We start from the raw sequence: 13342 nt of genomic DNA, 5'->3' as shown, positions 1-13342 counted from the left end.
ATGCTTCCAATGACAGTTTGGCTACTTAAGAGAACCTACACTTCAAGGATTTTGGAAAACATCAGTTGACATGGCAGCAATTGATATGCTAATTAATATCGATCTTGTGCACTCATTAAATCAGGTTCCCTAGAGACCTTTACTTGCCAATACTCTCCCCCACCCACAATGAAAATAGCTTTATTTTGCATAGATTATATAAATAATACATACTCATATAACATTTAAAACATAGAAAATATGTAAGTAAAAGTTGCTTTCAATCCCACCCCACTGAGCTCATCATTACCATTTTGGTGACCACTTTTCCTTTACCTCTTTATGGTACACATGTAAAAAATTTTGCATTACTAAAAGCGCATCATGCAGGTGGTTTTTAAATATAGAAACTTATTTGTAAGCACCCCCCTCCCCCCCCCACCGGTGTTAAAAGCCTGGCCTTCTTTCTCTTCCTTTCTTCCTTCTTTACACTCTGCTCCACAATTAACACACACGCTAATGCGGTTGTTTCTTCATTTTTCTAAATTTTATTTATTTTTGTGGTGGTTGTTCAGAATATGCACAAAACATACACCAATTCAACAGTTTCTACGTGTACAATTCAGTGACATTGATTACATTCTTCGAGTTGTACAACCATGCTCACCCTCCATTTTTGAGTTGTTCCTCCCACATTAACATAAGCTCATTGTTCCCTAAGGTTCCTAGCTCATCTTTCGAGTTGCTAAGTTCAGTATGATCCCACATAGGTAATCCTCACACTCAGGTTGTTGCTGTTGGTTTTTGTTTTTTTTTCAGGGGAGTCATTATATCTAGAAGATTGACTCATATTACACACACTTCTCTGCATCTTATTTTTCTCACTTAACTATAAATACATAGTAGAAACTCCCCAAGCTGGTACAGGTCTAATTCAGCCTTTTTAAAGGCTGCCTAAAAAAAACTTCTTTTTTTTTTTTTTTAAGAAGTTGTTTTTTTTTTAATACTCCATTCCCGGCTTCACTGGGCATTCATCCGGTTTTTGCCACTGCTACAGGCCTGTAATAACCATGCTTGTACGCGGGCGCTGATGCTTGTACCTATGCAGTGATGCTTTTATTTCCATGGTAGACTTTCCCAGGAATGGGATCACTGAGGAAAAGGGATTTTTAAATTGTTAATATATTTTGTCTGATTGCTTTCCCCCAATACTGTGACACTTCACAGTTCCAACAGCAAAGTATGAGAGTACGGTTTCCTGCATCCCTTCTAGCAACAGGTGTTACCACTGCTCTTTAGTTTTTCCTAATCTGATAGGGAGCAGTGATCTCACTGTCATTTTAATTTGCAGTTCTCTGCTGGGGAGGTCTTGAGACTGTCTCTCTTGTTTACACTGTATGTGAACAACACAAGTTGTTAAAACATTTGGGGTACAAACATGGTCACATCTCTTTCATTTTTCTATTTAGCCACCTGAGAACCTCTGGTCCTCTGATTCATCTTTGGTACTCTGAGTTGTCTAAAAGACCTGTGGTGTGGGGGTTAGCTATGCTGCTACCACCCCCAAGCAGGAGAGCACTGAGGGTGAGACATTTAGCTGGTATAAATGCATCTTATTGTCACATGGGGTGGCTATGGGAAGCTGGTCTGCAATTAGAAGTTACTCAGAGGGGATTTCACTGGTCTGGTCCACTGCTCTGCCCGGGCCACTAAGTGAAGACAAGGCACCCATTATTTAGACTCCGAGGGTTGCAGTTCTCAGTCATTCATTCCCAAACTGTATCAGCAAGTATGTTTCCATTGTGAGAAGTAGAAATTCCATCTCCAAGTGACCTAAACTTTAATGGGGGGAAGGCTGGAACGTTCATGCTTTGATATGCTCCTAATATACAACAACGAGAGCCAATGTTTTAAAAGACACTAATAAGGCGTAAAGGCGTAAAAAGCCCGTTGCTGTCAAGTCGATGCTACTCATCGTGGCCCTACAGGACAGAGTAGAACTGCCCCATAGGGTTTCCAAGGAGCGGTTGTTGGATTCGGACTGCTGAACTGCTGACCTTTTGGTTAACAGCCTTAGCTCTTAACTACTGTACCACCAGGGCACCAATAAAACATAGACAGGCTGAAAAAACAGGATAAACATCAGGCAAGAAAGGTAATGAGTAGGGCCAAAACAAAAGGCCTGTGGAGTTATGGGAGCTAAAATGTTCCTCATGGAATGGACAATGGGGCCAGACTCCATCACCCCAGGGACTGGGGTGAAGCTACCTCACTCATGAAAGGAAGCTGAAAAAATGACAGCCAACCTGTGTCAAAGAAAAAATTACACCAGACAATTGTAAACAGGCAAGGACAACTTTATTCAAAAAGATTATTGCAAGAAGGAGAGGAGGAGGATGACTGGAAGCGGGGACTGCATAGAGGAAGGGGGACTATGGCAATAAAACAGACCCAAGTCTAAGTTCAACTCCCTGAAGCAAAGTACTGCAAGGTTTTTAAAATGGCGCAGCCACTGTGGAAAGTGGAAAACAGCTTGGTGGTTCCTCAAAAAGTTAAACATAGAATTACCGTATGACCCAGCAATTCCGCTCCTATCTATATACCCAAAAGAATTGAAAACGGACTCAAGCAGCATTATTCACAGTAGCCAAAAAGCGGAAACAACCCAGGTATCTACCAACAAATGAATGGATAAGAAAAATATGGTAGATACATACAATGGACTATCATTTAGTCATAGAGAGAAATGAAGTTCTAATATATGGTACAACATACATTAGCCTTAAAAAATTTGTTGTTGTTAGCTGCCATCAAGTTGACTCCAACTCATGGTGACCCCATGTACAACAGAATGAAATGTCGCCTGATCCTGGACCATTTTCATAGTTATTGATGTGTTTGAGCCCATTGTTGCAGCCATTGTGTCAATCCATCTCATGGAGGGTGTCCCTGGCCTTGGCACATTATGCTGAGTGAAGTAAGTCACACATAAAAGGACAAATATTATATGATCCCACTTATATGAAATATCTAGAATAGGTAAATGCATAGAGACAAAAGTTAATTAGTGGCTACCGGGGGCTGGGAGTACCGGTGAATGAAGTTACTGCTTTAAGGGGTACTGAGCTTCTGTTTGGGGTGAGGAAAAGCTTTTAGAAATAGTGGCGATCCTTGTGCAACACAGTGAATGCAATTAATGTCACTGAATTGTACACTTAAAAATAGTTAAAATGGTGAATTTTTGGTTATATGTATTTTCCCACAATAAAATTTTTTTAATAAAAAAATCTCAAAAGGCAGATTTATTGCAGCAATAAGTCATTCAATTCAAATCTCTTTCTCTCTCCACTGTTCCCACTCTTTAAAGCAAGCAGCTTTGACAGTTTGCTTTATTTCCTTCCACAGCGTTCCCTGTGCTCATACAAATACACGCAGATGGAAACCCTCGAATAGGTTCTCCCTCAGTGTTTTACACAAACAGGATCGTACAGAAATTATTCAACTACTTGCTTTTTTTTTAAATCACCGTTTTATCATAGACATTCTTAAGGGTATAGATAAAGGTATATAAACCATTTATTATTGGACATTCAGGAAATGGCTAGTTGTTTTGCCACTACAAATCTTGCTGCAAAATCATCCAAGTTTGTATATCCTTATATACTGGTGTCTATATTTTTGTATGATAGATTTCCAAAAGTGAAATGGGTGTGTACATTTCGATTTTAATAGCAATTGCCAGAAGACTGCAAAAGGCACTAGCATTGAGAATACATGAAGTTTCTCCTTCCTTTAAACCTCTAAGTAGGTGACTCAAGCTGGAATTTTTCTCATATTTGAGTTTTTGCATCTGATTTTTTTTCCCCCAGTGTCCTGGCATACATCTTCAAATGATTTATTCAAGAAGAGTGCTGGAGAGGAATGATTTTTTAAACAACTTCCACATCTGTGACGATCTTTTGGTTGCCTTCATACATAAACAACAACCTAGCTTTTCCTTTAGATTTTTCTATCTGTGTATTTCAAACCACAGGTCACAACCCATTCAATACAATGGATTGTGACTACACTTTTAAAACCATAGCATAGTATAGACAAGAACAGAAAATATTAGAGGGCATTGAATGGAGTGAGGGTAATTATTGTATCACAAATGTCTGAAGATCTGGGTATGAGGGAGATTTCAATTTTCTTTTTATATCTTCCATGCTGTTCATAGCTGTTGTTTTTTAAACAAGATAAATGGGTTACAAAATGCTTTTTTTTTTTAATGTTTTTTAACGATGAGTTGAAGTAAAAAAAAAAAAAAAAAAGGACATACACTGCTTTGGACGTTGTAAGAAATCTGAGATCATTTTAATTTAGGCTCTTTGTTATTTTTTTCCCCATGTCCCTTTAAGATCCTTATTTTATTTATCACCACCATCCCAATTTCAACTTTTTTTTTTTAATTTTAAAGAAATATCCGCACGTGGTATTAAAAAAACAACAGAACAAAGGATATAAAAAGAAAAATAAAATCAATTCTCTCTCCAGAATTTCAGCCCTCCTTCAAAGGTCTGTGGGTGGGGAAGGGGCGTTTCCAGAAAACTAATTTTTTTTTTTTTTTTTGCTTTAAGAATTCCACCATAGTCTAAGCGTGGTCTTCTTTTCATTAACTTTGCTTGGAACTCCCAACACGGTCTGAGTTTCCAACTAAGCTCTTTCTTTACACCAAAAGAGTTTTCTCCCCCGGTCTCTTTGTAACTGCTTTCTCTACATCTGCTCTTTTCTCTTCAGCATTCTTGTAATTTCCAGGTTATAGCCCCTGCATCTCATGACCTGTCTCTTTCCTTTCATGTTTATTTTATTTTCTTCAGTGTCGGGTCTGCTATTTACAACCTACACTGTAATTTTCAACTTAGCTATTGTGGTTTCTCTCTCTCTGCCGTACTTCCTGCTCTCACGTTTCTCCTTTATAAGGATCTTTTCTGTTTTCAGAGATACAGTGCTCCTGGAATCTCACTGAGAATTTGAATCAGTTATTGAGATTATTGTAAAAAACGTGTGTTTTTGGTCATTTTTTCCCCCTAGAGAGGCAGCTTCCTCAGAGCCTCCAGGGGATGTTTATCTTTTGAGCCGCAGAGTTCCTTCCCACATTCTGTTAGCTGCCCTTTGCTTCATCCTCACAGAGGAAATGTAAGCGCGGCCAATATGGCTGTCGGGGTGGAATCTTTATTTCCCTTGATTCTTGTTTCCACGAGGTAGTGAGATTTGGGGTGTAGGGTGCTGACTTAGGGTACGGTTATGCTGGAAGGTTCTCTGTCGTTCTCTCTGTTTACCTTGCCACACCGCTCAGAGGAATGTAATATCTGATTCTTGAGTGTGGATCAGCCTGAGAGAGGATGTTTTCTGGGCTGCTCTTTGGCGCAAATTGTTTGTGCTCGGTGACTATGGAAATGCTGGTGGTTGGAACCTACCCAGTGGCACCACGGGAGAAAGGCAATCTAACTGCCTTAAGATTGTTGTTGTTAGCTGTCATAGAGTCGATTCCAACTCATGGCGACCCCACGTGTGCAGAGTAGAACTGCTTGATAGGGTTTTCAAGGCTGTGACCTCTCAGAAGCAGATCACCAGGCCTGTCTTCGTTCGATACCTATGACCTGACCTCTTGCCGTCAAGTTGGTTGCGAATCACAGCAACCCTACAGGACAGAGTAGAACTGCCCCACCAGGTTTCTAAGGAGCGGCTGGTGGATTTGAACTGCCGACCTTTTTGTTAGCACCTGGACTCTTAACCACTGCACCACCAGGCCTCCAGACGTCTATGGGTTTGTGCAAATCACCCTTTTGGCTAGTAGTCCAGCGCTTAACCTTTTGGCTAGTAGTCTAGTAGTTAAGCATGTGCACCACCGATTGGCTCCTCTGTAAGGTTACCAAAAAACAAAACAAAACCCATTGCCACCGAGTTGATTCCGACTCATAGCGACCCTATAGGACAGAGTAGAACTGCCCCATAGAGTTTCCAAGGAGAGCCTGGCGGATTCGAACTGCCGACCTCTATGGTTAGCAGCCGCAGCACTTAACCACTAGGCCACATTACAACCACTGCAAACATTAGGGACTGCAGTTCTATTCTGACACACATGGCGTCTCCATGAGTCGGAATCAACTTGAAGGCAATGGGTTTGGTCTCTGCCTGGCAATGAACAGCTTGGCCCTGCAGGGGGCAGTGTGTCCGAGCTGATCACAAAAAAAAAAAACTAATTTAGGGGTGAGAAACCCTGGTGGCATAGTGGTTAAGTGCTACAGCTGTTAACCAAGAGGTTGGCAGTTTGAATCCACCAGGCGCTCCTTGGAAACTGTACGGGGCAGTTCTACTCTGTCCTATAGGGTCACTATGAGTCTGAATCGACTGGATGGGAGTGGGTTTGTTTTTTTTTTAATTAGGATGCCTGCTTGTCTAAGGAGCTACAGACACATTCTCCAGTGAAAAACCTGACATTTTGATCTCCAGTTGCCTGATTCTTGTGACCTATTTCTCAAATGGCCTTGCGCTTAGGAAGGGAGAAAAGAGACATCATTTTGTGCATATCCAAGAACGACTTAGAGCCAAGAACGGACTGAACTACATGCAGGGGAAAGCCCTAAGAGTTCCAGCCTGAATCTTTCTCAGATGGACATTCAGGTTCAAACCAAAGGAATCAAGGGAAACTGACCAGAAACATAGCAGGGAATGAGCATTTCAGGCCCTGCGCCACCCAGAGGAGCAGCGGGAGGAACCCCCAGCCGGGCAGCCTGGCTGGGAGATTTAGTGCCACCTCCACGGATGAACTTTGAGAAAAGGAAAAAAAACTGGAGCATTATTATTTTCAAATTCTCAAGAAGATATACCAATTGCAAATAAGTTAATAAAGGATTTGAGGGGGATTCCTGGCAGAATGGTAACATGTTTCTGCTTCACGCAGCCACCAGCCGCACCAGGTAAACCTCTATGCTTCTCCCAGCTGTGCCCAGGTGTGATTGGCCAGGCATCCAGAGTGCACAGCACGGGGGTGTTCTAAAAGCAGTAGGTTTGTAGAAATGGGAGGCAAAGTTAGGGGTGCACTGTCACCCCACCATCCCTCCAGTCCCCCTGGCTTCCTGTCCTTGCTTGCTGAGGGAGGAAGACTCCTACTCGGTCCTGAACACCTGGCCCTGTCAGATGGGTGGTGGCTTGCCTTCTCTCTATGACTGCCTTCAGCTTGCCTCACAGCACAGCCTGGTGGAGCTTCCTCACGTTTCCTTGTCGTGAATGGCCTGTTTCCAGTGCTGTGGCAAGCCTTCCCCTCTTCTGATGGCCATGTCAGTGTTGTTTTGCTGGGACAGGAGAGAGGGGAGGCTGAAAACGATATTGAGAGACCAGCGTTTATGCCATCCTCCCGCCAGAAACTCCCAGCCAAGTCTTATTAACGTAATCACAATTATCATGTCCACTTGGGAATTTGAAAATAATACAACTCCAGTTTTTCCTATTCTAAACATCTACAGTCCAGGCTTTTGGGATCCCCTTGCCCCTAATTACTGTGATATGATTTTCTGATGATTAAAGGCTCTGAAGACAGAGGCTTCTGGATGAAAATAGTCTGGGGTTGAAGAGACATAGGCCTGGGTAACCTCTGAAACGCCCTCTAGCTGTTCCCTAATCAACAACTACTCATCTTTTAAATGAGGTTAGGGTCCTCCTAGGAGTCCCTGGGTGGCCCAAACGGTTAAGTGTCCGAAAGGTAGGTGGTTTGAACCCCACCAGAGGCGCCTCAGAAAAGAGGCCTGGCCATCTGCTTCTGAAAGGTCACAGCCTTGAAAACCCTACGGACCAGTTCTACTCTGCACACATGGGGTCACCATGAGTCAGAATCGATTCAACAACTAACAACAAGGTTCCCCTCTGTCTGCCCTCCCTCCAACCTTCCCCACTGGATCTTTCCTTGGCCCTGCCCCCTCCAGGCAGAACTGATCACGTGGTGCACCTCCCTGTGCACCCACCACCCCATCAGCGTGCACTCACACATTTGTTGAGCATTCCTTCCCTCTTGTTCTATTCTGATTTTTTAAAAGGTTTCCTCCCCCCCAGATTTCTGATGGTAAGACCACTTAGAGTCATCTTTTGTGTGCTTTTAACATTTTAAAAATTATCATAGAGAGGCTGAACAGTTATAAAGCCATTCCAGTTAATAAAAGCTCCCCAGGTGTTGGTGCACACGGAGGAGATAATGCAGGGGAAAAGTACTTCACAAGCTGGAAGCCTAGGCTGTGCAGTAATGGGGCGTCGCAGAGGCCTGAAGGCTTTTGGAAACCTGGATGGCTGGACCCCGCCCTTTGTAAGGTGGAAGCCGTTGTGGTGGACACTTGGATTAGCCTTTGCACCAAGGCTGGTTCTGATTCTGGGCCAAACACCAGTAGGGGAACATGCATTACAGAGATGACCAGCAAGTCCCCACTCATCCTTCCTGGGGAGGACCCTTGACTCACAGCCTGCCCTGTGCCAGGAGATGAAGTGGTCTGTTCCAAATGGTGATGAGTGTATGCTTGTGCAAAGCTGGACCTTGGTCTACAGACTCAGGGGCTTAGAATGGAGTTTGATTGTCTATGTCCTGTGGGGGCCTTGTGGAGGCAGAGGCTCTGAGGAAGCACACGCAGGCCTAAGCCTTTCTTGACCTTGACTGACTAAAAAGGAACTGGCCTGGATTTGGCAGAAGGTACCTCATGCACAGCCACCACCCGTCTGTCAGTGGAGGCTTGCATTTTGCTAGGATACTGAACAGGCTTCAGCGAAGCTTCTAGGCTAAGATGGACAAGGAAGAAAGGCCTAGTGATCTACTTCTGAAAATCAGCCAGTGAAAACCCTATGGACTGCAACGGTCTGATCCCCAATGATTATGGGGACAGCACAGGACTAGGCAGCGATTTGTATCATTGGGCACAGGGTTGCCATGAGTCAGGGGCTGACTAATAGCAACTATCAGCAACAACTTTTACTAGACCACTGGTTTCTCCTATATGGTAGTTTTCAACCTTAAATAACCAAGTCCTGATGGTGGGGAGGAGCCCTGATGGCATAGTGGTTAAGGGCTTGGCTGCAAACCATAAAGGCTGGCAGTTCAAATCCACCAGCTGTTCCTTGGAAACCCTGTGGGGCAGTTCTGCTCTGTCCTATAAAGCCGCTGTGAATTGGAATCAACTCAACGGCAATGGGTTTGGGTTTTTTTTTTTTTTTGGATGTTGGGGAATTATATCTGGATTGATCGGGGCAAAAGGCTAGATCACATCTCTGTAGGGAGTTGTAGGGTTTCCCTTGAGGAAGGTCAACAGTTGCACCGTCAGGCATACTGGGAAGAGCCAGATCCCATCATAAAATATCAGAGCCTGGGAGGTGGACCTCAAGCTGAGAGAAGGAAAGAACTTCCTCTCTCAGGGCTTAGTATTTATTGGACCAGGACTCCATGTAAAGAGGTGTCATGGATTGAATTGTGTCCCCCCAAAATATGTATTAACTTGGCTAGGCCATGATTCACAGTATTGTGTGGTTGTCCTCCATTTTGAGGTCTGATGTAATTTTCCTATGTGTTGTAAATCCTAATCTCTGCCTGTGGTTAATGAGTCAAGAGTAGGTTATATTAAAGAGGGTTAAGGTGGGATGTAAGGTGAGTTTCCTTGGGGTGTGGCCTGCATCACCTTTTATTTTACAAGATACAAAAGTGAGCAAAGAGATAGGGACCTCATGACACCAAGAAAGAAGCACCAGGAGCTGAGTGTGTCCTTTGGACTACAGGGGTCCCTGAGCTGAGAAGCTCCTAGACCAGGGGAAGATTGATGAGAAGGACCTTCCCCCAGAACCGACAGAGAGAGAAAGCCTTTCCCCAGGAGCTGGTGCCCTGAATTTGGACGTTTAACCTCCTAGACTGTGAAAGAATAAATTTCTGTTTGCTGAAGCCATCCACTTGAGGTATTTCTGTTATAGCAGCAATAGATAACTAAGACAGGAGAATACTCAACGTTCCACAGTCAGCGGATTTTAATTGAATGCCAACTGAATGCAAGGCACCGTTCTAAGCACTGGGATACAGTGCTAAACGGAAAAAAGTTGTTGCTGTCATAGGGTTTACAGTCTACCAAAGAGACAGAGACAATAAACAGCACAAATGAATAAATAAGCATAATTCAAATAGTGGTAGGTGCTATGGGGATCATAAAACAGGCTGAGGTGACAGAGAGAGGCTGGGTGGCTATTGTAGACGGTGTGCTCAGAGAAGGCCTCCTGGAGTGACATTAAGATAGGAACTAATGGCCAGTGCTAACTGAAAGACTGGAGGTTCGAGTCCACCCAGAAGTGCCTCGGAAGAAAGGTCTGGGGACCTACTTCCAAAAAACCAACCATTGAAAACCCTATGGAGCACAGTTCTACTCTGCCACTTGAGGGGTTGCCATGAGTCAGAGTCGACTTGATGACAACTAGATTTAAAAACCAGAAGAAGTCAATCAGGCAAAGGTGCTGGGGGTAAGCATCCCAGGACGAGCACGAGTCTCACGGCAGAGTGAGCTGGGCACAATCTTGGAACAGAAAGAAGCCTTGTGGGGCTGCAGACTGACAAGCTGGGGGGTGATAGGAAACGGGGTGACAGGGATGGTGGCAACGGCCAGATCAGGCCCCTGAGGGCATCCCAAGGAGGGAGGCCACTGTCCTGCCCCCACAGCAGGTGGCCAAGGAGACACACCTTCAGAAGCGCTGAAGGATGGGTCCAGGGTCATTCAGGAGCAGAAGAAAGTGTTTTTCCAACCTTTGCCTTATTTCTTGGTCCTCAAACTTTCAGTAAGGTCTTTAGTTGTTGGAAACTAACCAGTTGCAGTCAAGTCGATTTCAGCTCATGGTGGCCACATGTGTGTCAGAGTAGAACTGTGCTCCAGAGGGTTTTCAATGGCTGATTTTTCAGAAGCAGATCACCAGGACTTTCTTTCAAAGTGCCTCTGGGTGAGCTCGAACCTCAAATCTTTCAGTTAGTAGCCAAGTGCCTTAATTGTTTCCAGCATAATCCAGGGACTCCAGTTGGAACCTGTCCTCCTACTATTGTGGTGAACTTCAGAAAGGATCTGGTCCAGTGCCAAGGATTGAACAGGTTCAGCGTGAAAGGAGCTGGGCGTGGGGTAGGGCAGAGAGAGCAGTGGGTGGATGGAAGGCTTCAAGAGGCAACAAGGGGCACAGGGATGGCCTACAGGAATATGTTCACATTTCCCTGTGAATTCCAGAAATACCTGGGGGAAGGAGATCTGGGAAGACTGGACTTTTCCTAGTAAGTGGGATGGGTCCTGTGCCATCCTCACAATTGTTGCTATGCTTGAGCCCATTGTTGCAGCCACGGTGTCAATCCATCTTGTTGAGGGTCTTCCTCTTTTTCGCTGACCCTCTACTTTACCAAGTGTGATGTCCTTCTCCAGGGACCGATCTCTCCTGATAACATGTCCTAAGTATGTGAGACGTAGTCTCACCATCCTTGCTTCTAAGGAGCATTCTGGTTTATATTCAATATTCTTCACCAACACCACAATTCAAAGGCATCAATTCTTTTTCAGTCTTTTGTTTACATTGTCCAGCTTTCACATGCGTATGAGGTGATTGAAAACACCATGGCTTGGGTCAGGTGCACCTTAGTCCTCGAGGTGACTTCTTCGGTTTTTAACACTTTAAAGAGGTCTTTTGCAGCAGATTTGCCCAATGCAGTGCATCTTTTGATTTCTTGACTGCTGCTTCCATGGCTGTTGATTGTGGATCCAAGTAAAATGAAATCCTGACAGCCTCCATCTTATCATGATGTTGCTTATTGGACCAGTTGTGAGGATTTTTGTTTTCTTTATGTTGAGGTGTAATGCATACTGAAGGCTGTGGTCTTTGATCTTCATTAGTAAGTGCTTCAAGTCCTCTTCACTTCCAGCAAGCAAGGTTGTGTCATCTGCATATCGCAGGTTGTTAATGAATCTTCTTCCAATCCTGATGCCCCGTTCTTCTTCATATAGTCCATCTTCTCGGATTATTTGCTCGGCATACAGGTTGAACAGGTATGGTGAAAGGATACAACCCTGATGCACACCTTTCCTGGCTTTAAACCACACAGTATCCCCTTTTCATATTCAAATGACTTCCTCTTGATCCATGTACAGATTTCTCATGAGCACGATTAACCGTTCTGGAATTCCCATTCTCCACAATGTTATCCATAATTTGTTATGATCCACACAGTTGAATGCCTTAGCATAGTCAATAAAACACAGGTAAACATCTTTTTGGTATTCTCTGCTTTCAGCCAGGATCCATCTGACATCAGCAATGATATCCCTAGTTCTGCATCCTCTTCTAAATCCAGTTTGAATTTCTGGCAGTTCACTGTTGATTTACTGCTGCAGCCACTTTTGAATGATCTTCAGCAAAATTTTGTTTGCATGTGCTATTAATGATACTGTTCGATAATTTCCTCATTCAATTGGATCACCTTTCTTGGGAATAGGCAAAAATATAGACCTCTTCCAGTTGGTTGGCCAGGAAGCTATTTCTCAAATTTCTCGGCATAGATGAGTGAGCACTTCCAGTGCTGCATCTGTTTGTTGAAACATCTCAATTGGTACTTAGTCATCTAGTGCTGCTATAATAGAAATACTACAAGGGGATGGGTTTAATGTAGAGAAATTTATTTCTTCGCAGTAAAGTAGGCTAAAAGTCCAAATTCAGGGTGACAGCTTCAGGGGGAGGCTTTCTCTCTGTGTCGGCCCTCATCAGTCTTCCCCTGGACTAGGAGCTTCTCCACACAGAGACCCCAGGTACAAAGGACATGCTGTGCTCCCAGGACTGCTTTCTTGGTGGTATGAGGTCTCCCCTCTCTGCTTGCTTTCATTTCCTTTTCAACTCTTGAGAGATAAAAGGTGGTGTAGGACACACCCCAGGGAAACTCACTTTACATTGGATCAGGAATGTGACCTGGATAAGGGTGTTACAATCCCACCCGAATTCACTTTATCATAAAATTATAATCGCAAAATGGAAGACAACCACACAATACTGGGAATCATGGCCCAGCCAAATTGACATACACATTTCAGGGGGCACATAATTCATGGCAGTATTCCATCCGTTCCTGGAGCCTTGTTTTTTGCCAATGCCTTCAGTGTAGCTTGGACTTCTTCCTTCAGTACCATCAGTTCCCGATCATATGTTACCTCCTGAAATGAATGAATGTTGACTAATTCTTTTGGTATAGTGACTCTGTGTATTCCTTCCATCTTCTTTTGATGCTTCCTGTGTCTTTAAATATTTTCCCCATAGAATCCTTCAGTATTGCAACTTGAGGCTTGCGTTTTTT

Source organism: Loxodonta africana, chromosome 18 (genome assembly GCF_030014295.1).
Source record: "Loxodonta africana isolate mLoxAfr1 chromosome 18, mLoxAfr1.hap2, whole genome shotgun sequence".
Lineage (NCBI taxonomy): Eukaryota > Metazoa > Chordata > Mammalia > Proboscidea > Elephantidae > Loxodonta > Loxodonta africana.
The sequence above is the reverse complement of the archived record's forward strand: the minus strand, read 5'-3'. Positions refer to the sequence as shown.